This window comes from Sus scrofa, chromosome 8 (assembly GCF_000003025.6).
Source record: "Sus scrofa isolate TJ Tabasco breed Duroc chromosome 8, Sscrofa11.1, whole genome shotgun sequence".
NCBI classification, from domain to species: Eukaryota; Metazoa; Chordata; class Mammalia; order Artiodactyla; family Suidae; genus Sus; species Sus scrofa.
In genome coordinates this window covers 99,320,185-99,343,632 of record NC_010450.4, presented here as the reverse complement: position 1 = coordinate 99,343,632, position 23,448 = coordinate 99,320,185, and the positions used below count along the sequence as shown (strand labels likewise).

The following is a 23,448-nucleotide window of genomic DNA, read 5'->3' as shown; positions in this document are numbered from 1 at the left end:
ATCTTGTGGATTTTTAACTGATAAGCCCTTATTTCATTCACCTTTGAAAATTACACATTGATTTTTTTGGGGGGGTGTGCTATAGCTTAAACACATTGTAAAACATATAAAACTATGGTGAAATACTAAATAAACTAATTGAGAGTGAACAACTACTGTGAAACATTTGAAAGTATTACATGTTATGTGCAAATAAAAAATGTGTGAATACAAGCATGCATTCTAACTTTCATTTTTCTTGACTTACAACCATTTCCCTGGAAACCAAAGGCAATGACAGAGCTCTCTGAGCTAGAAGATGACATCTTTAGTGTTTGCCAGCCTACATAGTATCTAATGATTATGGGGACATAAGCAGATGGATTTGATTTCTCAAAAAGAATATATTTTATTGCATGCAGCATGAGAAATACTGCTTTATTCTCATGACTATTATATATTCAGTTCTTTGAATTTTTTCAAAGAGGTCAAAATCAGTCCAAGGATACAATCTTTCCTTATTTCATAATATTTCTGAAAGTGTGTGAAGGCATCTCTGTGCTGCTTCTACATGTTGAAACACTGTAGCACATCCAGTAACCTGTTGTTTCTTGCTTCTCCCCTACATTGGCAGAATTTTCCCACGCTGGTTTTCTTCAGATGACTCAGAACTACTCTTTCAGCTCATTAGTACAGCTCTCTCTGCACCACCCGCTTCCCAGAGTGAACAGAAATCACACCTGTGGTGCATACATGTTAGGATTTGATCAAGAAGCTGAATATGGCTCTGTGCCTGGTTTGTATTTTATAGTCACAAAGACCTTGGGCAGACCATTATTCTACAGATCTTTTACCTGCCTGAAGAGTCATGCCACTTCTGAGCTCACTGGGGTTGCAGAGAACTCTGTGGTCTTTTGAACTGACTTCCTCTCTACTTTGTTCAAACCATCATTTCTTGGTGCATTTTTAGAGATAATGATTACTAATGGCCTTTTAAAAAGTCAGGAGATTATAAGGATCCATAATCTCTTCTGTAAATCTAACATAAATTTATCTGAAGATAAAACTTAACCAGACCAAACATGAGGTTATTCATAGCATTTCTTTATCCTATTTAGTGTGACTATGCATTCAGGGCCCTGCAGAAACATGAATGTGTTTGATTATGGGTGCCACCCAAGACGTAATGGGGAATGCTATAATAATATACAGTACGTAAAGCATAATACCTTTTTAAAATTAAAAAAGAAAAATCTGAATTTCAAAACACATCTAGTCCTAAGAGTTTCAAGTAAGGAAGTACGGAACTACAAATATGTACTGAGTTACATATATATATATATATATATATATATATATATATACTAGCCTGGAAATCTGACCATGAAATACTAGATTTTTTAACCTTTTAAAAGATATGGTGTAAGTTTGCTGAAAACAAATACATACATTTATTTGTGTGCATGAGATATATGTATACATATAAGTATGAAGAGAGAAATGATTAGAAGTACATCTTATTCTGGTGTATTTTATTATATATTGTTTTATAAAATCAGTACTTTTGTATGCAAGCATGTAAAATTTCCTTGCACAGTGGAATATGTTGGCGGGTTGGGGAGTCTGCAAGGAGGTGGAAGCAGTTACATAATATTCTTTTACCATAGATATAATTATTTCTGAATCTGCTACTGTTAGCAAAAATATTTATTAAGTACTTACTATAAAGCAGATATTGGAATAAGCATTGCACTGATTATTTAATATTTGATGCAATTCTTTAGAATAGGTACTATTATTATTCACATTTAATTTATGTGCTTTTTACTTTCTGAATTTCCTAGAGTTGACCAAAAAGCAAAAGATCTAAAAACTGGCAGAAATTTCCATTTTGACAGGATACAATTATAAAAAAATATTTATTATTTTAAGCTGCATTGAAATAATATTAAATTTTAAATGCAATAAATTTTTATTTGTCTATTTACTACGAAATATCCATAAATACAGGTAATAAGCAGTAATATCTCACAGCCAGCTTGCAAGGTATTTGGGAGGCAGGTGGGGGAGGAGAAGGGAAGGGAAGCCTGACATGTTGCATTTGTTCATGTATGTGGTATAAATATTCCCATCGTGGCAATTTCAAACTATTTCAACATGAACATGGAATTGCAATGAGTTGTGAATAATTGCTCTTCAGACCCAGTGAAGCCTGGCTCTAGTGCCCCTTGGAAGGATAATTCAATAATCATAGAGATGATTAAGTTAATTTTACAGCATAAATGTAAATGCTGGTGCTAAAATATTTTAGATATGTTCATTAAAGGAAAGAAAAATTCAAGTAAGACAAGGGTAAAGCAAACAAGTACAAGCAAGATTATTCTAATTAAGTTCATTATATTTTTTAAATATAAAATACAATTTTTAGATGAGCACTCAAAAAAATAAACAAGTAGCTATAATTATTGTATATAATTGCATATATCTGAAAAGTCAGCATAATTAACTATGTTCAAGAGTTTTAAGATGTGGGTTCCTCTGAGGTAACACTATATACTTCAGTTCACATGATTCAGGGAGTGAACACATAGAGACCATGTCATTTCAACAGTGTTTTTCTAAGCTCTGATTCCCTAGGCTATTGCTTATAAAGTTCTAAAGAATGTCATCTAGTTTCTCCATAATGAACATTTGGAGGTTTCTTTTTTCTTTTCGGCCACTCCCATGGTATGTGGAAGTTCTGGGGCCAAGGATGGAATCCAAGCTACAGCAGTGAAAAGGCTGGATCCTTAACTCACTGCACTACAAGAGAATTCCATGGAGGCTTCTTTTAAATAGGGTAAATGATAAGATTACGAAAGAAAATAAATTCTGGCTGTCATATTGATATATAAATTCATATAAAGATAGATTGCTCAGATGTTTAAAGTGGTATGGGTAGAATCATGAATTTTAGAATCCAGGTAAATTTTTAAGAGAATTGGTACATAATTGTTAATCAGATACATGAAAAAAAGATGCTCTTATGCAGAATTTACTTATGAAGTGGTAAAATTGGTACATATTCATTTCTTCTAAGTAGTAATTTAGATAAAGAAATATTCCTAAGAAATGACACTTGTGATAGTTAATTTTATATGTCAAACTGACTGGGTCATGGGCTGCCAACACATTTGGTAAAATATTAATTCCAGATATTCCCTTGAGAGTATTTCTGAATGAGAAATGATAGAATAAATGAAACAGAATGCCCTCCCTAAGGTGTGTTGACCTCTTTCAAAGAGTTCAAGATCTGTATAGAACAAAAAATTCCTTTTTATATAGTCTCTTACTATCAATACTCTAAAAGACAAAACAGAGGCTTAGAGAGAATTTTGTATATTGTATGGTCAAAGAATTCTTGTGCCTGACTGCCTTAGAGCTGGGTCATTGGCTATCCTTGTCTTTAGACTCAAACTGAAACACGGCCCTCCTGAATCTCCAGCTTGCTGACAGCAGATCTGACTTGCCTAAGCCAACTTATTATTATATGAGCGTATTATATTCTATTGGTTGGCTCTGTTTATCTGGAGAAACCTGAGTAGTAGATCATTTATTTTCTTTGGGGAAAAAAAAAAGTGCAGAAGATTAAAATGAGGATGAAATCCAAGTCCTCACCATGGCCTACAATGCCTATGTGATTCACTCACTTCTGCCTTTAGCCCTCTGACTTTGATCTCTTCATTCTTCCTATGGTTCATTTCCCTCCTGCCACATTGGCTTCCTTGTTGCCAAACAAGCCAGGAAGAGATATGAAGAACCTTAAAAGCATATGACAAATGAAAGAAGCCAGTCTAAAAAGGCTATATACTGCATGATTTCAACTATACAACATTCTAGAAAATGTAAAATCATGGAGACTAAAAAGATCCATGGTTGCCATGGGTAACAGAGGAGGGAAGGATGAACAGGCAGAACACAGAGGATTTTTAGGACAGTGAAACTATTCTACATGATGCTAAAAAGATGGATACATGACATTATGTGTTTGTCCAAATCTGGAGAATGTATGACACCAATAGTAAACCCTAATTTAAACTATGGATTTGAATGGTTATGATTTACCAACATAGGCTCATCAGCTGTAACAAATATACTCTTGTGGTGTGTGATGATAAGGGAGGTTGTGGCTGTCTGGGGGCAGTGGCATAAGGGATCTCTCTGAATTTTCCTCACAGTTTTGCTGTGAACCAAAAACTGGTTTATAAACTAAAGTTTATTTATTAAAAAAGAGAGAAAGACAATTGAGAAGCCATCAATAATAATATTGTCATTCTTGTTTCAAAAACTGTTATGAAGATTCTTCTCTAGTTGTTCTTTTGTTCTCATTTTCCTCACTTCCTATTCCAAGAAACCAGAATTCTAAGTCTCTGTTTTGTCTCTTAGCATATTGATAGTAATCTTATATAGGTTCAATTCCCTTCATAATTTTTCTCTAATTTTTTTCACAAATTTATCTGTGTTTCATATCACCTAGCAATTGAGACACAGCTAATGTGTATTAAATAAGTATTGACTGATTCTATAAGACACTTGTATACATGTTCACCGATTCCATTGCTTGATACTAAATTGTAAGTAACACGGGTATATTCCATACTGTGATGGTCTTACTTTACAAAGTACATTTTAAAATTATTGGAGTTAAAAATGAATCTTCATCAGTATCCAAAGATCTACTTATTTTTTAAAAGAGCCTCAATGGAGCATCTTGGTTCAAAATTTCTAGATCTTATTTCTAAAATTTTGACTCAATAACTCCAAGGTTGCATTACATGATTTCGAAAGATACTCCAAGTTCTACAATGATACTATGCTGTGATAACAGAACACTTCACATTCATTTTATTTTAATTAAGCTCCTTTACAGGGCACTGTACCATGCTTCAGCATCACTGTGAATTCTAAAACCAGTTCATCTACTTTCTAGCAGAGTGTTTTTGGCACATTGCTTTACTTTTTTCTGCCTTATGTCCCTCATATGTTGGAATGAAGTATGTTATTTCTTAAGTTCCTCCATTGCTAAATGCTCAGTTATTCCAGTTCAATTTCTAGGTACTAGCCTGCAAACTATGTTAAAATATCATCAACCCAACTTAATAATGTGTATTCACTAGGTTTAGACATCCCAAAGTTTTTACAAATGTCATTTTCTTGTCTGTAACTTTCCAGAATTTACAAATCAGCCTAAAGCACTGTGAAAACAGTGCCAGATAAATTTTTAAAGTGCCTTTTAATTGAGTAATTTTTTTCCTTGGCATGTTTGCCTTCTTTATTAGTTCTGCTAAGAGCCTCACTTTTCTATTTTATTAAAAACCCTATACCCTCTATTCCTGGTTGCTATCATTACTTGCTAAATGTTGCTCTTTTTAATTTTTACTGAATCATTTTGGGGGCCCCAAGGTAGTAAGAATTAGAGAGATACAAGTGTATTTTAAATAAAAATGTTTGCCTTTGTCTCTAAAAATATTTGAGCCTTAAAAATCTGTAAATATTGTGGGTCTGTAAACAAAGAGAAATCCTTTTCAAGACACTGAAATTTTTTAGAAAATTTCTATTGCTATTAGAAAATACTGTGTAACTGCTATAACCAAATTGCTATAAATAGCATCTACTATTCATGTGTTTCTTATTAAAAATATATGGTGAGCTTCTTTCTTTTGCATAATATTACTTGAAAATGTATTAAAAGAAAATATAGGGGTGCATGTATCTTTTTGAATTATAGTTTTGTCCAGATATATGCCCAGGAATGAGACTTTTAGATCATATGGTAATTCTATATTTAGTTTTCTGAGGAAAATCCATATGTTTTCCACAGTGACCATAACAATTTATATTTCCACCAATGGTGTGAGAGGGTTCCACTTTCTCCACACCCTCTCCAGCATTTGTTATTTGTAGACTTAATGATGGCCATTCTGACAGGTGTGAGGTGGTACCTCACTGCACTTTTGATTTGCATTTCTCTAATAATTAGTGTCAATGGTAAAGGATCATAAAATGAAACTACTTTCCTGGGTGGTGGGGGAGAGGGGGGGGGGGAGGGGGCTCCACAGGAGACAGAAAGAGGTGGAAGTTTCCTGTTTTTCCTCCACATCTGCAAGAAAGAGTGACTCAGCTTGGATGGTATGCCAACTAAGAAGAAAAAGGAAGTCATTAGGGAGATAAGCTTGAGACTACAGCAGGTTTAAGAGGTCAGGGACAATTTATTGGCTTAAATATAGGCTTTTGGATGAGAGACATTTGGATAATTAAAGGAAAAGAAAAAGGTGCTTGGTACCAAAAGCAGTATAAGGAAAGTAGGAAAGAATGCACATGGGCTATTAAAATACTTCGGGTATGGTAGAGAAAGATTCTAGATAAAGATACAATTGAAGAGACGGTTTGGTAGAAAGTTTAAACAATATTGAATGTTAGGCTAAAACATTTACAGTTGACTCAGGACAAGGAGGCACTGCTAATTCCTACAGAGGCTAGGCATGTGATGAATGTGGGATGTTGACAGCATCAATTTGACAACATATAGGACCGGTTTGAGGACTGAGAGTGTAGCTGCAGAAGAAGAGTGAAATAGAGATGTTTTAAAATTACCATTTATTAGGAGTTCCCATCGTGGCTCAGTGGTTAACAAATCTGACCAGGAACCATGAGGCTGCGGATTTGATCCCTGGTCTTGCTCAGTGGATTAAGGATCCGGCATTGCCATGAGCTGTGGTGTAGGTTGCAGATGCGGGCTCGGATCCTGCATTGCCTTGGCTCTGGCGTAGGCTGGCAGCTACAGATCTGATTAGACCCCTAGCCTGGGAACCTCCATGTGCCACAGGTGCGGCCCTAGGAAAGACAAAAAATAATAAGAAATAAAATAAAATTACCATTTATTAAACATGCTTAATGTGGTAGATACTACGTAAGTACTTTTATGCATTACCTCATTTACTTCTATACAAGAAATATGTGAGACAATTCTTTCTTACAGATGAGGAAAGAAGTTCTGAAAAGTTAAGTCACTTGCCCAAAGTCACACAGCGAATAATCTCATCTGCATTCAAACCTAGAACAACTACCATGTTTATATTTTAACTACTACATGACTGGTCTAAGATTTTTTTTATTGCATATAATTTTCAGTTTAACAGAATCCAACTGTGTCTAGCATAAGATGTAAATATGAAATTTCCATTGTATTATAATTTCACCAACGTCCCAAATGCTGAGATCAATAATATAAACCCTCAGAGTTCCCATCATGGTGCAGTGGAAAGGAATCCAACTAGGAACCATGAGGTTGCCAGTTCGATCCCTGACCTCGCTCAGTGGATTAAGGATCCGGTGTTGCTGTGAGCTGTGGTGTAGGTCACAGACACAGCTCAGATCTGATGTTGCTCTGGCTGTAGTAGGCTGGCAGCTGTAGCTGCGTTTCAACCCCTAGCCTGAGAACCTCTATATCCTGTGGGTATGGCCCTAAAAAGCAAAAATAAATAATAATAATAATATAAACCCTCAAAATCTTCATATTCTAAAGTGAGATAATAGGCTACCTACTCAGAATTTGGGGAACTGACTTCTATCAGCATCAGCTTATTACCCACACCTAGGCTACTCAAGAGAAGACCAAGAGTGAATGTGAAGTTCATTTTTAAAAGCCCACTGTGTTGTGTGTGTCCCCTACCCACGACTCCACTGTGGAGAAAAGGGTGGTATGCATTTCACCCTCAGGTAAGCCAGAGAGAGAGCGTGATATATGTACCCTGGACTTTGAATAGGAAGGAGGCAGATCTAGAAAGTCTGACATCAGGAGGTTGTTTTGACAATCCACAGAATGGGAGAAAATATTTGCAAAAAATGCAATGGACAAGGGCTTAATCTCTAAAATACACAAATAACTCATCACTCAAAAAAAAAAAAAAAAAAACCCAAAAACAAAAAAAACCTAATTGAAAGACGTGTAGAAGATCTACATAGACATTTCTCCAAAGGATACCTACGGGGGGGCCAGTGGGCACATGAAAAGATGGTTAACATCACCAATTTTTAGAGAAATGCAAATCAAAATTACACTAAGGTCAGAATTCCTATCATGACTCAGCAGTTAACAAACCCCATTAGTATCACCAGGACATGGGTCTGATCCATGGCCTTGCTCAGTGGGTTATAGGATGTGGTGTTGCCTTGAGCTATGGTGTAGGTCACAGATGTGACTCAGATCCCGTGTTGCTGTGGCTGTGGTGTAGGCCAGCAGCTACAGCTCTGATTCGACCCCTAGTCTGGGAACCTCCATATGCTGCAGATGTGGCCCTTAAAAAAATAAAAAATTTATACTAAGGTACCACATCATACTGGTCAGAATGGCCATTAATAAGTCTAAAAATAACAAATGCTGGAAAAATGTGTGGGAAAAATGGAATCCTTCTACACTGTTGGTGGGAATGTAATATGTACAAAAGCTATGGAAAGTGGTATGGAGGCTCCTCAGAAAACTAAATATAGAATAACCATATGATCCAAAAATCCCACTCCTGGGCATATATCCAGACAAAACTATAATTTGAAAAGATACATGCACCCATATCTTCGTTGCAGCACTATTCACAATGGCCAAGACGTGGAAACAACCTAAATGTTCATCAACAGATGAATGGATTAAGAAGATGTGGTACATGCATTTAATGGAATACTACTCAGCCATAAAAAGAACAAAATAATGCCACTTACAGCAACACGGATAGCACTAGAGATTCTCATACTAAGTGAAGTAAGCCAGAAAGAGCAAAATGAATGCCACATGCTATCACTTACATGTGGAATCTAAAAAATGGCTCAAATGAACCTATCTACAAAAAAACAAAACAAACAAACAAACAAAAAAACAAAAAAAAGACTTATCCACAAGAAAAAAAAAAATAGACTTACAGACATAGAGAACAGACATGTGGTTGCCAAGTAGGAGGGATGGACTCGGAGTTTGGGGTTATTAGATGCAAACTATTACATTAAGAATATTTCATAAACAACAAAGTCCTATTGTATATAGCACAGGAAACTATATCCAATCTCCTGGGATAGACCATGATGGAAAATTATATTTTTAAAAAAAGAATGTATAAAAAGTAGGTTGCTTCTAGAATAAATATTTCAAGAGAGCTTTCTCTGGAAGTTAGCTATATATTTCCACTGACAGAGTCAGAGGCAGGTTCTCCATAAGTCATCCCTGGACACCTGGATGAAAGTGAGCATGCTTGAATAGGAAAGTTTTCTGACAGGAGTGAGATGACCTCAGCAGAGACAATATGAACGTAAAGTAAAATAACAGGGGAAGGAGGCGTAAGTGAGAAGCCAGAAAAGTCAGTACCCATATGAGAACTTCAGCTGGGGACCTGGGGCACAGACTCTCTACAGAGCCCTGGAAAACAGACAGCTGTGGACAACTGTCACCTCCGATTACAGTTCTGCCCCTCAAGAAGACTTTTTCTGTCTTTCACTGCTGCTCCTCCCCCATCTCCAAACCTGGAGACAAAGTAGCACAAATAGGGAATGGAGACACAAAGAAATCATCAACCACCACCCTCTCACCACACTGCACACACCTTTGAGGCAGGTCCAAGATGGGGCAAGTAAAAGGGCTTTAACTTGCTGGAGAGTCTAAAGATTTTATATTAGACTGGATTGAATTTGGGAATACCCACAACTCTGCAATTCACCAAGACTTTATGCAAATGACTAACTGCAGATGGGGCCATGGTGTGAGCAGACACAAAAGACAATTAAGTTGCTTTCTGCTAGTGCCCCTCAGGGACCAGTGCTTTCTCTTACTGGCTAAGCTGTTTATTTACTTATACTGTATTTGCTTCTCTAGTGAAACCTATTAACATATAAAACATAAATAATATATATCTTTAATATATTAAAGATAAGATTATAATTGGTAGAAATTTTAACTTTGTAATTTTACTTTGGAAGTCAATTTGTTGTAATAATCCTCATATATATAGTACTCTATATGTATATATATATATGGTAATGATCCCTGTATAAAACAAGGATGTTGTATATATTGTGTGTGTGGGGGGGTGATGTGCAATGGGAGAGAAAGCGGTAGTTGTTCCATGCATAGGTTAGAAAACACTACCAGCTGGTTGGAGAAAATTACTTATATGCAGCAGAAAGCAAAATCTAGACTAGTAGTAGACTACTGCTAAAACATATTGTGTCATACAGTCACATGTGTGTTGAGCATTTTAAAAGTATTTTGATGAAAATAAGACACAAGAGTGTAAGTAATAGACAGAATAATAGCCTACTAGTTTTTGTGATTTTGATCCCAATATTCATGTCCTTAAACTCTAATCAAATGATCTTTGCTATTAGGCAGAAGCTGTCTTGAAATGGTCAAAAGAAGAGATTCAGAGGAGAAAAATTATCAAGTAAAATGAAAGACCCATCTCCTTCCACTCTACAGAACACTATTTGGGGCAAGAAAGACACCCCCATCTGATACCAAAACAGAACTGTTTTTGATACATGAAATTCTCTTTCTGTATATTTAGATTCAAAGGATGAATAAGATAAATTGACTTTCTAGGTTTAATTTTATAAACTTTTGTTTTTTACAAATCATCTAAGAAAAATGATGATATTGGCAATGATTTTTTAGAAATGTTTATCCTTTTTGGGTAAAGTCTGCCACCATGTGGCTACTATGAAAAACAACATTTTTAGAAATGATTTTTCTTAAAGGTTTAGCTCTAGAAGGGAAGACAGGTGGGTAGATGTGAGCTTCCATTTTTGTTACTCTAATTTAATCAATATAGAGCTTCCATTTGCAGTAACATTATTACTATGTAAAACATTCCACGTGAATTATTTATTTATTTCTAAGTACCACCAGCCTTTGAGGTAAATACATAGGATGTCTCTACGGTCTGCCTGTAGTATTTTCTTCTCCCCTCATGGAGTACTGACACAAGCCCAACGACTGGAATGTTTAGATTCTAAATAGGACTCTGACATCAATGTATCTATAATATCACCTGACTACTAAATGGCCTACTTCTCTCTGACCCTGGAACTAGATATATCAGGGCCTAAACTCTTTTTGCCCCATGTGTTGAAGTTTCTAGCTATTTTTTAGAATATTAATTATATATATTTCAAATAACAAAAATATCTAAGCTTCACCCTGTACTAGGATGACAAAATTAATAGTAGTATTAGTATTAATATAGTATAGCATTAACAGTGAAGGGACAAAATTATCACCTTATTAAGAATTGGTGCCTAAGTATTTCAATTTTTTTCACATTACGTCAAACAAACCACAAGATAAAAATAACAGAATATACTAAATAAATATCAATAAACAAACAATAAGTGCTTGTTTAACGATCTTAATGAAATTAGAAGAGAACTTATCACTATGTCAAGAAATATAACTATTTTTATGTAGTAGTAATCTACACTGATATAGTTTAAAGATTATTTTAATTGTTAAGATTTATGTTTTGATCATAGAATAAGGTTTGTAAAAGTAAGTTTACCTATTTCTTATCCTCAGAATTATTTATAACACAATGAATAATTTCTTAAATTATTCCTTTCTTAAAATTGATACCCAATCCAAGCTTGCTCTGCTGGTCATGTGACAGGCCAATAAATCCAGAGACAAGTCGTTGGGGCAAGGAATGATGACCTTAATAAGAAAGCCAGCATGGAATTCCATCCTGGCGCAGCAGCAACAAATCTGACTAGGAACCACGAGATAGCAGGTTCAATCCCTGGCCTCGCTCAATGGGCTAAGGATCCAGCTTTGCTGTGAGCTATGGTGTAGGTTGCAGAGGCAGCTCAGATCTGGTGTTGCTGTGGCATAGGCTGGGGGCTACAGCCCCATTAGACCCCTAGCCTGGGAACCCCCATATGCCGCTGATGCGGCCCTAAAAAGACAAAAAAAAAAAAAAAAAAAAAAAAAAGACACACACAAAAGCCAGCAGACCGAGAAGGTGGCAAAGTGTCTCAAAAAACCATCTTCAGTCTGATTTCCGGCTCCTTTTAGATAGAGGAAGGGAAGGGGGAGGGGCCCACTGTGATGCCAACCAATGACTGAGCAGAATGACTAAGATCAATCACTAAGAGGTCCTTTGCTTAGGGGAGGGGCCGCTACCCATGGCTGGTTGATAGCTGCATTCATGCCTCCTCCTATTACAGAATCACATGGAAAAAAAAAAGGCTATTTGTGTAAGAGCTAATTATGTATGCTTTATTTTTCATTGTAAAATTATTTCAGTTGTATAATTTAGGTAAAGAATCAGTCGAGGAAAAGATAACCGACAATTCCAAGTGCTTTTTTTTTTTTTTTTTTTTTCTTTATAATGTTACAGCATTTTCCTGGACTTAAGTGTGTTGGGTGATCATAAGGTGTGGGGCAAGGAATAATGAACAGACCAAGAAGCACTGTCACCAGTATTGTAATCTTATAATTCAATCTCAGTCTTGTAGTTCTTCTACAACTCTGGGTAAGGCCTTGGACTGGTGCTTCAAAAGTTGTTTAGCTCCCCGCTCCCATACACCTTAGGTTGGGGAGGGGAGAGTGAGCTGGGCTGGGAAGAATTCCTTTTGCTGCTTGGGCTAAGACTCTGAGTAAAAATGTTTCCCCTTGAAGAGTAGATTTTTGTTGTGGAGAATCCACAGTGCATATTACACAAAGTTTACTCTTCCCCTCCTCCTGCCAGAATCACAAGGTTAGAGGATTTGCATGTGCACTAGCAGAGCTCCTGGAAATAAAACCTGTGAATACATAAGGGTCATTCCAAGACTGAAGCCCCATGTGTTTTTCATGCACACACTAATCCACACTCAGCCTCCAGCAACTCAATAAAATGACCATTTAAATATTCTTCACAGTTTATGGCTCTAGAAGCTTCTGTTCCAGCTAGGTAGAACTCATCTGTCACTCTTTGAATTTGTCTCTCTCTCCAGATTTCAGGGTAACAAGTTACCTTATATTGTCAGGTCTCCAATGAATCCAAAAGAGTCACTGCTTTTTCAGTTTGTTCTTCCTTTTCTTGCAGGCACAGGAATAATGACATACAAGCTCTTTACATACTGGAGTTTAAACACTGGGGTTCTGTAACCTGAAGACTTTTATGGCGGTGTTCACCAGGCTTCTTTTTATCAGATAGCATCTTCTCTATGAGCTCATTTACAAACACACAGTGCACATTCTAACACTGTCAAGGATATTTCTTTCATAAAGCTAAATATCTTTGTATACAGTACTACAGCTTTTGGTTTTAGGATGCTTGCTGTTTCAACCCTCTATGGATACATAAATACTCAACAGCTATGTTTATGGTTCCACTTTCATTTTGCAAATGCTCTCTGTACATACAATCAACCTAAGTGGGGATTGTCTAGTGGGTAAAAGATAAAAATGTCATTCCCCATCATGGACAGTCATTGTTTGGAGAATTATCAGTGATAATGATTATAGCGTTAAATATATGCCATTTGGTAAAATCACTGCCGTATGAAAATTACTTTGAACCGCATTAATGAAGAGCTATAAGACGGCAACTCATAGACACCAAGTAATTTCTGACAATCAAGGTAAATACTGCAAGAAGAGAATATTCCAGGGAGAAGGGTCTGTAAGAAGCATGCGTGTCATTTGCTTAATGCTGGGGCAGGAGGTACCATCTTAGTTATGAGCAAAGCAATTTTGAGAATAGAAGGCAGCTGTATTTTCAAGCTGTGTATGGAGTTCTGGTTTGTATGTCCCCTGTGAAGATGTTCTCTTGACTACCAGATCTTATGCACACTGTGCTTGTAAACATGTTCCATAAAATGGTTCATAACTTGTTTTTCAAGAAATGATCTGTGTCACCAATGACATTCATCTTTGGCATCTGTTTTCTGGTTGACCTGTGATGCCATTCATCTTGATAACTTCAGTACAGTGCTCTTTGCACTTGACTGTCCTGGCCACAGTGCAATTAGCAGCTGATCCCTCCCCTACTCACCATAACATCCAATATGAATTATTTTTCACTTAGAACATTATTTAAAATAGTGGCCAAAGTTGGAAGGGGGTGAGTATTGAAGTCATCCATAAATACATACCAGGGAGTTCCCTTGTGGCACAGTGGGTTAAACATCCAGCATTGTCACTGTAGCAATCGGGATCACTGCTGTGGCATGAGTTCAGTCCCTGGCCTGGGAATTTCCACATGCCACAGGTGTGGCCAAAAAACCCCCCCCACTCTTTGACATAAATCGCAGCAATATTTTTTTTAATCCATCCCCTAATGAAAATAAAAACAAAATAAGCAAATGGGACCTAGTTAAACCTTAAAGTTTCTGCACAGCGAAGAAAACCATAAAAAAAAGGAAAATAACCCACAGAATGGGAGAAAATCTTTGCAAACAAAGCAGTCAACAGGGATTGATCTCTGAAATATACAAACATCTCACGCCTCTTTAAATAATAATAAAAAAAACCCAGCCCAATCAAAAAGTGGGCAGAAGGTCTAATTAGACACTTTTCCAAAGAAAACAAAGAGCCCAAAAATACATGCAAAGATGCTCAACATTGCTAATCATTAGAGAAATGCATATCAAACTACCATGAGTTATTACCTCACACCAGTCAAAATGGCCATCATCAAAAAGTCTACAAATAATAAATGCTGGAGAGAGTAGGGAAAAAAGTGAACACTCTTACACTATCAGTGGTAATGTAAATTGGTACAACCACTATGGAGAACAGTATGGAAGTTCCCCAAAAAACTAAATATAGAATTACCATATGACCCAGCAAACCCACTCCTGGGCATTTGTCCAGAGAAAACTGTAATTCAAAAAGATACATGCACCCCTATGTTCATTGAAGCACTGTTTACATTAGCCAAGATATGAAAGCAACCAAACTGTCCATCAACAGAGGACTGGATAAAGAAGATGTGGTACATATATACAATGAAATATTACTCAGCCATAAAAAAGCATGAAACAATACATTTTGCAGCAACATGGATGGACATAGAGATTATCATATTAAGTGAAATAAGCCAGGCAGAGAAAGACAAATATTGTAGTCTTTCATTTACATGCAGGATCTATTTTAAAAATGATTCAGAAGAACTTGTTTATAGGACAGAAACAGACTCAAAGATTTTGAAATCAAACTTAGGGTTACTAAAGCGGAAACTGTGGGGAAGATAGAAGGATGGAGTTGGCACATGCATGCTACTATAAAAAGGGGAGATAACTAGCAGAGAGCTACTATATAGCACAGGGAGGTTTACTCAATGTCCTCTAACACTCTATATGGGAAAATAAGAATAGATATGTGTGTGTGTGTGTATATATATTTGATTCACTTTGCCATAAACCTAAAGCTAATACAACATTGTAAATCAACTATACCCCAGCAAAATTTTTTAAAAAAATATAAAAATGTGAAAAAAAAAACCAACAAATATAAATTAGGATACTATCATTAAGGCTTCACTTAGAACCTAAACTCTAAGAGTTATAATCTTGAAATTTATAACAGTTCTACCATCCATTTTCTAGTCTCAAGTAACAATATTCACAAATATTAATACATGTGAATGCTAAGACTGTTATGCAACACCAAGATATTATCTCTGTCCATTGTTATAGTACTTAAAAAATTACAATAGAGCTTTTCTCAAATTTTTTGATTAGAAAAAGCTGCCTTTCACTACATAAGGCAGTAGGAAGGAAGCAATGAATTTAAACAATGAAATACAGCCACTGCTTTATAATTTTTGTTCTCATGGAGTGGCAGCAGACTCCAGGGTGGCCCCCATCATCCATGCCCCCTGGTATTCATGCCTTGTCTGGTACCCTCCCCTCCAGTGTAGGTGGGGCTTATGAATGGCTTCTAATCAAAGATGACATGATGTATTAGATTATGTGTATATATTACAGAAGATTGTGATGTATCTTGCTAAGAGACTCCTTTTTCTATACTTGGAAATGCAAACTGCTATATTGTGAGTTTTCATGTAGAGAAGATCAAATAGCAAGGAGCTGAGGGCAGCCTCTATCTCAAAGCAAGCAGGACATTGAGGTCCTCAGTCTGGCAAACTACAGGGGAATGAATTCTGCCAATAACACTGTGAGTTAGGAAGCCTGTTCCTCCTCAGTTGCATCTCACATGAGATCACCACTTGGCCAACACGTTGATTGCAACTTTGAGAGACCCTGAGGCAGAGGACTCGGCTAAGCTGTGCCCAGATTCTTGACCCAGAGAAACTGTGAGGAAATAAACATCTGCTGTTTTAGGCCCTTAACTTTGTAGTATTACCAAGTTAAGCAGAAGGTGATCGAATATACAGATTTTACCAGGTCCTTTTTAATTTAAAGAATGAACATAACTAACTCCTGCGATTGATTTTATTTATTTGTACTCCTATTGAATTTTGGCTCAGGAGTAGGAAAAACACCTAACACTTATTAAACTCTTCTTTTCACCAAGCACTTTATAGGCACTATCTTACTGAGTTTACTTTCCAGCATGGAAGATTCAGTTCTCATCATCAGTTATTAAATCAATCAATCAAGCACTCAATCAATCTGAAAATCATAATATACCTCCAGGACAGATAAAAAGAAAGCACTTAATTCTAAGAAACATCTGGTGGACTGTAAGGATTAGAATTCACAGAGCACAAAACTGTGCTATTAATAACACAGAATGCTCAAAGTGAGCAAAATTATAACAAATTTTGGCAAAATTATTAAAGACATAGACAACTGGCTATAAATCAGAATGGCATTACATCATCTTATTCAACCTTCTTTTTAGTACTGCACCCTCTGGTGCTGAGGCATATGGAAGTTCCCAGGCTAGGGGTCAAATCGGAGCTGGCCTGCGCCACAGGTACAGCCACAGCAACCTGGCATCTGAGCCGTGTCTGTGACCTACACTGCAGCTCACAGCAATGCTGGATCCTTCACTCACTGAGCAAGGCCAGGGATCGAACATGCATCCTCAAGGAAACTAGTAGGGTTCTTTGCTGCTGAGCCACAACTTAACATCCCAACCTTCTTAAGAGCATCAATTTAATGTCGAGTTTTTTAATTACATAATAAGTATAATCATTAAAAAGAGGATGAAAAATAGACATTTGCCATTTGCAAGTAGTTTGCAATGAGGCAACAATAACAGTGTACCCTTCAACAGGCAAAGATGAAATACAAGTTATCAAAACAAGGGTGCTTATTTCAAATCATGGGTTTTTTTAAAAAGAAAAAAATAACATGTCACAGATCCAATAGGGAACAGAAAAATTTTGGACTATTGCTTTAACACCAATTTCCTGAATCAAGAGCAATGAAACATATTCATAATATATTGTTCAAATTTAATATATAGATTCCCTCCAAAACCAAGCAATAGGATTTTAGGGTACTATTGTGGTTGCAATTTAGTAATATTCAGGAACATATTTGGTTCTCCTGAAAGTACTGACATGACATTAAGATTTATTCAAATGTATTTTTTTTTAATTTGGAACCAATAAAACTTAGATTTTCTGAAATATTTTTATGTTACTATTGACTAGTTACATAGGCTCTATTTCAACTTTATATGGCTTATTTGCTTTGAACTCAATTTTAACATATGGTTTTGTCTGAATCTACTCCATTGAATTTATTCTTTTAAAAAATAATACAATATTAGTATTTTCTTTCAACGCAATCATATTATAGCATTGGACTTAACAATAAATATTTCAATGTATTTATTTTATATTTTTATTTTTCTCCGAAGTTTTTAGAAATTTACCATTATTCTTGAAATTCTACACATATATCCATGCAATGCTGTTTTTAAATGAATAAAACTGTTTCCCTTCCATGAAAATTGAAAGTATATATTCAAATTTTCCCCAGTATAAACATAATTAACAGGATTTAAATATACCTAGAACTTTTTCTTATTAAAGTGGGTCTCATATGCTGACAGATGATAATTAACTTACATTTTCCACGTGGCCTTGATTGTCCTCCTTTTACAAATGGGAGCTGTCAACTGTGAGATATTGAAATGACTTGCACTTGACCCTGCAGAGAGGAGGAAGCAGAGTCAGTAGGACTGGATCCACTGATTGTCAGATTCTAAAACTAATCTTTCTTTAAGAGCAAAAATTAAGAGTCTTAACCACCGTAATACCCTATCTGTGGCTGCCTGTGTTATTTTAGCTGAACATTGTTTTGTAAATATTAAACAGTCATTTTTATTTGTTTCTTCAGAAACTTCTCCTTGGTATCACCATACAAAGTATTTGAACTGAAAAGTAGTTCATTTTTCTATGTTTTGCTTCTTTATTTTGTATTTAGTGTTTCCTTGTGTTTGAAGTTCATGAGTAGGGTGGAAGGGAAGGGGTTAACATGTTCTCCCACTCTGAAATTACTACCCACAGCCCAAATCACAGCTTAGTTTCTCTCAAAACACATGTTTGCCATTTTTAATCACAGACTCAGTAATTAAGAATGGAATGAAAAAGAGACATGACTAAGGAGTAATTCAAATAAACAAAGAATTAAGATGTTGTGATATGTTTATAAAGACTAGAGACATCTGGAATATTCCAACTAAATAGTACAGATAATGCACTCTTTCTTTTAATAAGGGCTTTGAGTACCATAAAATATCAAAATGCTTAAGGACCGCTGAGATCCTGTTATTTTTCCTTTGTCTTTTAGTATATGCCAAGTTCTGATTTTTTTTTTTTGCTTTATTCCAATTATATTGGGTTCACTACTTCTGACTCATTTTAGATTTTAATCTTCTTTATTGAAGAGAATCTATATTGTATCCAAATAGTGCTGTGTTAATCAAATCACCATGAATTAACGCTTGTTAAATGTGACTATTCACCTAGACCACTCTCTATTCAAAAGGAAGATGTTAAATAGGAGACATTCTGATAGCAACCATAGAATCTCTCCTTTACTTGCAAGAGAAATGAAAGTCAAATAATTTTTATCACCTGTAAAAATTTTATCAGCAGCCATTTACAGGAACTATTAAGCACCCCAGTTCTTTCAAGAACACTTAGGGAATTAGGTGCTGTCAGAATTATTGGGGGGTGATGGTGATAGAAACAGAAGTGCCCCACCATGGGCACTGTGACTTCTGCCACAATCAGCAAGGAAAAGAGGAGGCCACCACTGGAAAAGTTAACTTCATCAAGACACTGAAGTAACCGTGATCCAAGGGTTAGGAATTTGTAGCAGCTTCAAATGATATAATTGTTGTTCCTCTACACACATGGACTTGACACTGATACACTAATGTGGACCTACCTCCATGACTGTGCTGGCTGGCAGAGAAAGAGCTAAAATGAAGAGGGTCTCTGCCTATGTTACCTAACAAATGCTTGCATTTAAATAGAGAATCACTGCACACAGAACTGTGGATAAGACAGTGTCTGTTCCTGTTGTGGTGCAGCAGAAACAAATCCAACTACTATCCATGAGGATTTGGGTTTGATCCCTGGCCTTACTCAGTGGGTTGGGGATCTGGCATTGCTGTGAGCTGTGGTGTACGTGGCAGATGCACCTTGGATCCTGCATTGTTGTGGCAATGACGTAGGCTGGCAGCTGTAGCTCCTTTTTGACCTCTAGCCTGGGAACTTCCATATGCCTCAGGTGCAGCTCTAAAAAGCAAAAAAAAAAAAAAAAAAAAAAAAGAGCTTCTAGAACAATGCACAGTAGAGGCAGAGACAGGCTGAAAGGTTTGAGCAGAAAATGAATGTTAAGCCACAACACTTACCATAGTGTTTGATTTTTTTTTTTTTTAACATTTCTCATGGGGTTTTTTTGTTTGTTTTTGTTTTTACTGTTAAGTATTCTCTTCTGAGCCCCCTAGAATCATCTTTGAGTACCAAATTTTACATTTTAGAAAACAATGTTTTAGACTGCAGCATCAAACCATTTATTATTGCTTTCCAAGATTATATATATATATTTAATTGTAGACCTACTATGTGGGATGAAATTGAGCAGACATTGTTGAATACTATCTCAATTTCAGGCATCATGCTAGATTCAGAAGAAAAAATAATTTATTTTCCCTGCCCTAGTGGTACTATGTCAATTGATACAACATAATTAGGACCAAGAAGTAGAAGGAAGAGCCAAGAAGAAATTAGAATTAAAGTTTTATGCATGCTTATTTAGTTTCTTGATAAAGCAGAAAATATATATAAAAGAAAGGTAGGTGCTTATAAAGAAAAACAAATGGATTTCACAAGAGCAGCAACAACCCAAAAATATATGAGACCCCAAATGTGTAAACTTACCACAAATATGAGTAATTTATTTTATAAAGCAAAATGAATAGCAAATTATGAAAAACATTATAGGAATACATGTTAAATGAAGACACCTTTTAATTCCCTTTAAAGAGACCAGGATTTAAGACGTCATATTTAAATGTACTTCTTTGTTGTGCTTGGAGGAGAACTCTGATATACTTTGGTTTCAATTATAAAATGGTACATTATTTCTGGAAGGCAACTTGGCAATAATAAGGGTCAATAAAAGTTTAAATTCTTTAAAAAAAATTCTCTAATTTGACTAAACATGGCAGAAGCTGTGTCTTATTCACCAGTCTCTCTCTGTAGCTTTTAAAGTACCTGACACGTAGTTACTTTTCAATAAATTTTGAGGAGTAAGTGATGTTTATTAAAGCAGGAATTTTAATACCAAAATTCCCTAGAAAAATCCTGAAGGGCAACACTGAGGAATAATTAATAATATTTGGCCTATTCATAGAACAAAGTATTATTCATCCAATAAAACAATTTTTTTTCTTTTATTGGCCGCCCTGCAGCACATGGAGTTCCTGGGCCAGGGATCAAATCCGAGCCACAGTTGCTGCCTAAGCCACAACTGCTTCAAAGCTACATCTCTAACCCACTGTGCCCAGCCAGGGATCAAACCTGTGCCCAGAGCTTCCAAGAAGCTGCCAATCCTGTTGTGCCACAGTGGGAACTCCCCAATGAAACAATATTTATAAAAAATTATAATAGCTAAGGAATGCTCATCTAGCATAATACAAAATAAGGATGTCTTGTAATCTATATTTCATCATCTTGATAAAGTTAAAATAGAAAATAAAATGTTAGCTGTGGGTAAGATTATTCATTTTCTTAGAATCAACTCTTCTGGTAGGATTCTCCAAATTCCCCATACATCAGTTGATGATGGAAGTTACAGTTCAAATTGTTCCTTATTTTCAAATGTTAAAAGTCAAATGTTAAAACCCAGACTGAATATCACATCATTTTACTTAACACTTGTCCAACATGACAAATATATAAACATATATATGTATGTGTGTGTGTGTGTGTATAGTATCTATTTTCTTATTTCTCTTCATATTCTAGCATGAAATTCAATGTCAGATTCATTTTAATGTTAATGCATTCATTATTACCCATATTAATGTGTTTTTAGTTTGAGGTAAATTGTGTACTTACACCTAATAAAGATTAAAATATGACCAACTCTTCCATGTTATATATTTTTTAACAAAAGAGTAGATTGTCACAAACAGTTGTTGGACTGAGCAGTTTCTCCAAATTATGGTAGGTAATTACAAGTTTGTGGCAAATGCCACAATATTCACAAACCTACTCTCACATTTAGTATAAGCAATTTCCATTCCAGTGGCTTTGCTCACATACTCACATGTACCATATTATGAAGGATTTTAAAGCTAACCCTTCATTTTGTTTCTCCCATAAGTGTGATGTTAAAAAATACGATTTTAGTTTCCATAATGTAGTTTCAGATTTATTTACGTACACTGGGGGTTCCATAATCCTTGGAAATTGAACCCTAGCCAGAAAAAAAATTGATAAACATATTATATAATTTTAACATATAATATAAAAAGGAGGTACAGATAATGGCAAAAGGAAAGCTAAGTACCAAATGGCTAGAGAAATTTTATAACAACTAGAAAGAATAAATGTTTAGAAAAAAATAGCTTCTGCTTTTACCCTATATTGCCTTGAGGCTATTCCTGCCTGTTGCTCTGCAGAAATTGGCAGCAGGGGCCAAGTGATCTCATGAAATAAGTGCATTCTGACCACTTGCCCTTAGGCAACTGAATATCCCTTCCTACTCTCTAAAATCCCTCTAGACTACAGACTACAATTTAAGGTGATCCTCACTTCCCAATCATACCATACCTCAAAGTTTAAAATTTAAGATTACAAACAGTCCTAAGGTAAAAAGAAAAGAAATGCAGTTGTTGTAAAACAGAGAAATTTTGAATCATATTCAAAATCCCGACTTTATACATGTATACATATATATGCTTAAAAAAATACAAATGGGGATCAATAATGGTCCTTTGGTAGTTTTCAGTACAAGCTTATTTCCTATGCTGTAAAACATGGTCAACAAATGACAGTCTGCAGGCCAAACTGGACCTGGTTCCTACTTTTGTAAATAAATTTTCACTGGAACACGGTCATACCCCAAAATTTCCGTCTTATCTACAGCTTTAGATCACATTACAAGGGTAAGTTTAAATGGTGTGACAGAGACTGTCTGGCTTTCAAGCCCTAAAGTGTATATTATCTTTCCTTTTATAGAAAAAATTTGCCAGCCCTCACTCTACACTCACAGACTGAGTTCTGGTCTTTGATCCCTCCTCAGCACAGATAGACAATTAATGGATAGATAGATATATTTAGTATAAAATAAGAATTAAAATTCACTTAAAACTTAGTGAAGTAGAAATACATGGTTGGTATGCAAAAATATGGGTTGATATTAAGAACAAAAGATTAAACAGTGATCAACTGAATATGACTAAAGACCAAATTAATGAGTTGGAAGATTGAATTGAGGAATTTTCCCAGAAAACAGCAAAAAAAAAAAAAAAAAAAAAAAAGCTAATGATACCTGACTTATGGATATGTACCAAATAATAAGTTTTCCCAAAGGAGGAAAAACAAATAAAAAAAGTATAATATTTGAAGAAATAATGGAAATAGACTTCCTATTCTGGTAATATGTCAGGCTATTATTTACCACTAAAACCCACTAAAATCACTAAGTTTTAAAATATTTTATAAAACATCAAAGAGCTGACATGACTTGGTAGTTAGGAATTACTATATGTAGTTTAGATAAGAACTCATAGAGGTAAACTCAACATTGAAGTAGCTTTTTGTCCTAACTTCACAAATATGAGCTTTTGTTTGTTTGTTTGTTTTGTCTTTTTGCCATTTCTTGGGCTGCTCCTGTGGCATATGGAGGTTCCCAGGCTAGGGATCTAATCGGAGCTGTAGTCTCTGGCCTACTCCAAACCCACAGCAACGCAGGATCCAAGCTGCATCTGCAACCTACACCATAGCTCACAGCAATGCCGGATCC

At 35.6% G+C, this 23,448-nt stretch overlaps 1 long non-coding RNA gene across 3 annotated transcripts in view; it reads right to left on the bottom strand.

Annotated features, from left to right (window-relative positions):
* The window catches only part of LOC106504728, a 211,556-nt gene that overhangs the window by 177,344 nt on the left and 10,764 nt on the right, over positions 1–23,448 (bottom strand). For all 3 annotated transcript variants that reach the window (XR_002346807.1, XR_002346805.1, XR_002346806.1), the window contains exon 2: positions 18,030–18,111. This is a non-coding gene — a long non-coding RNA (uncharacterized LOC106504728). The remainder of the gene's footprint in view (positions 1–18,029; positions 18,112–23,448) is intronic.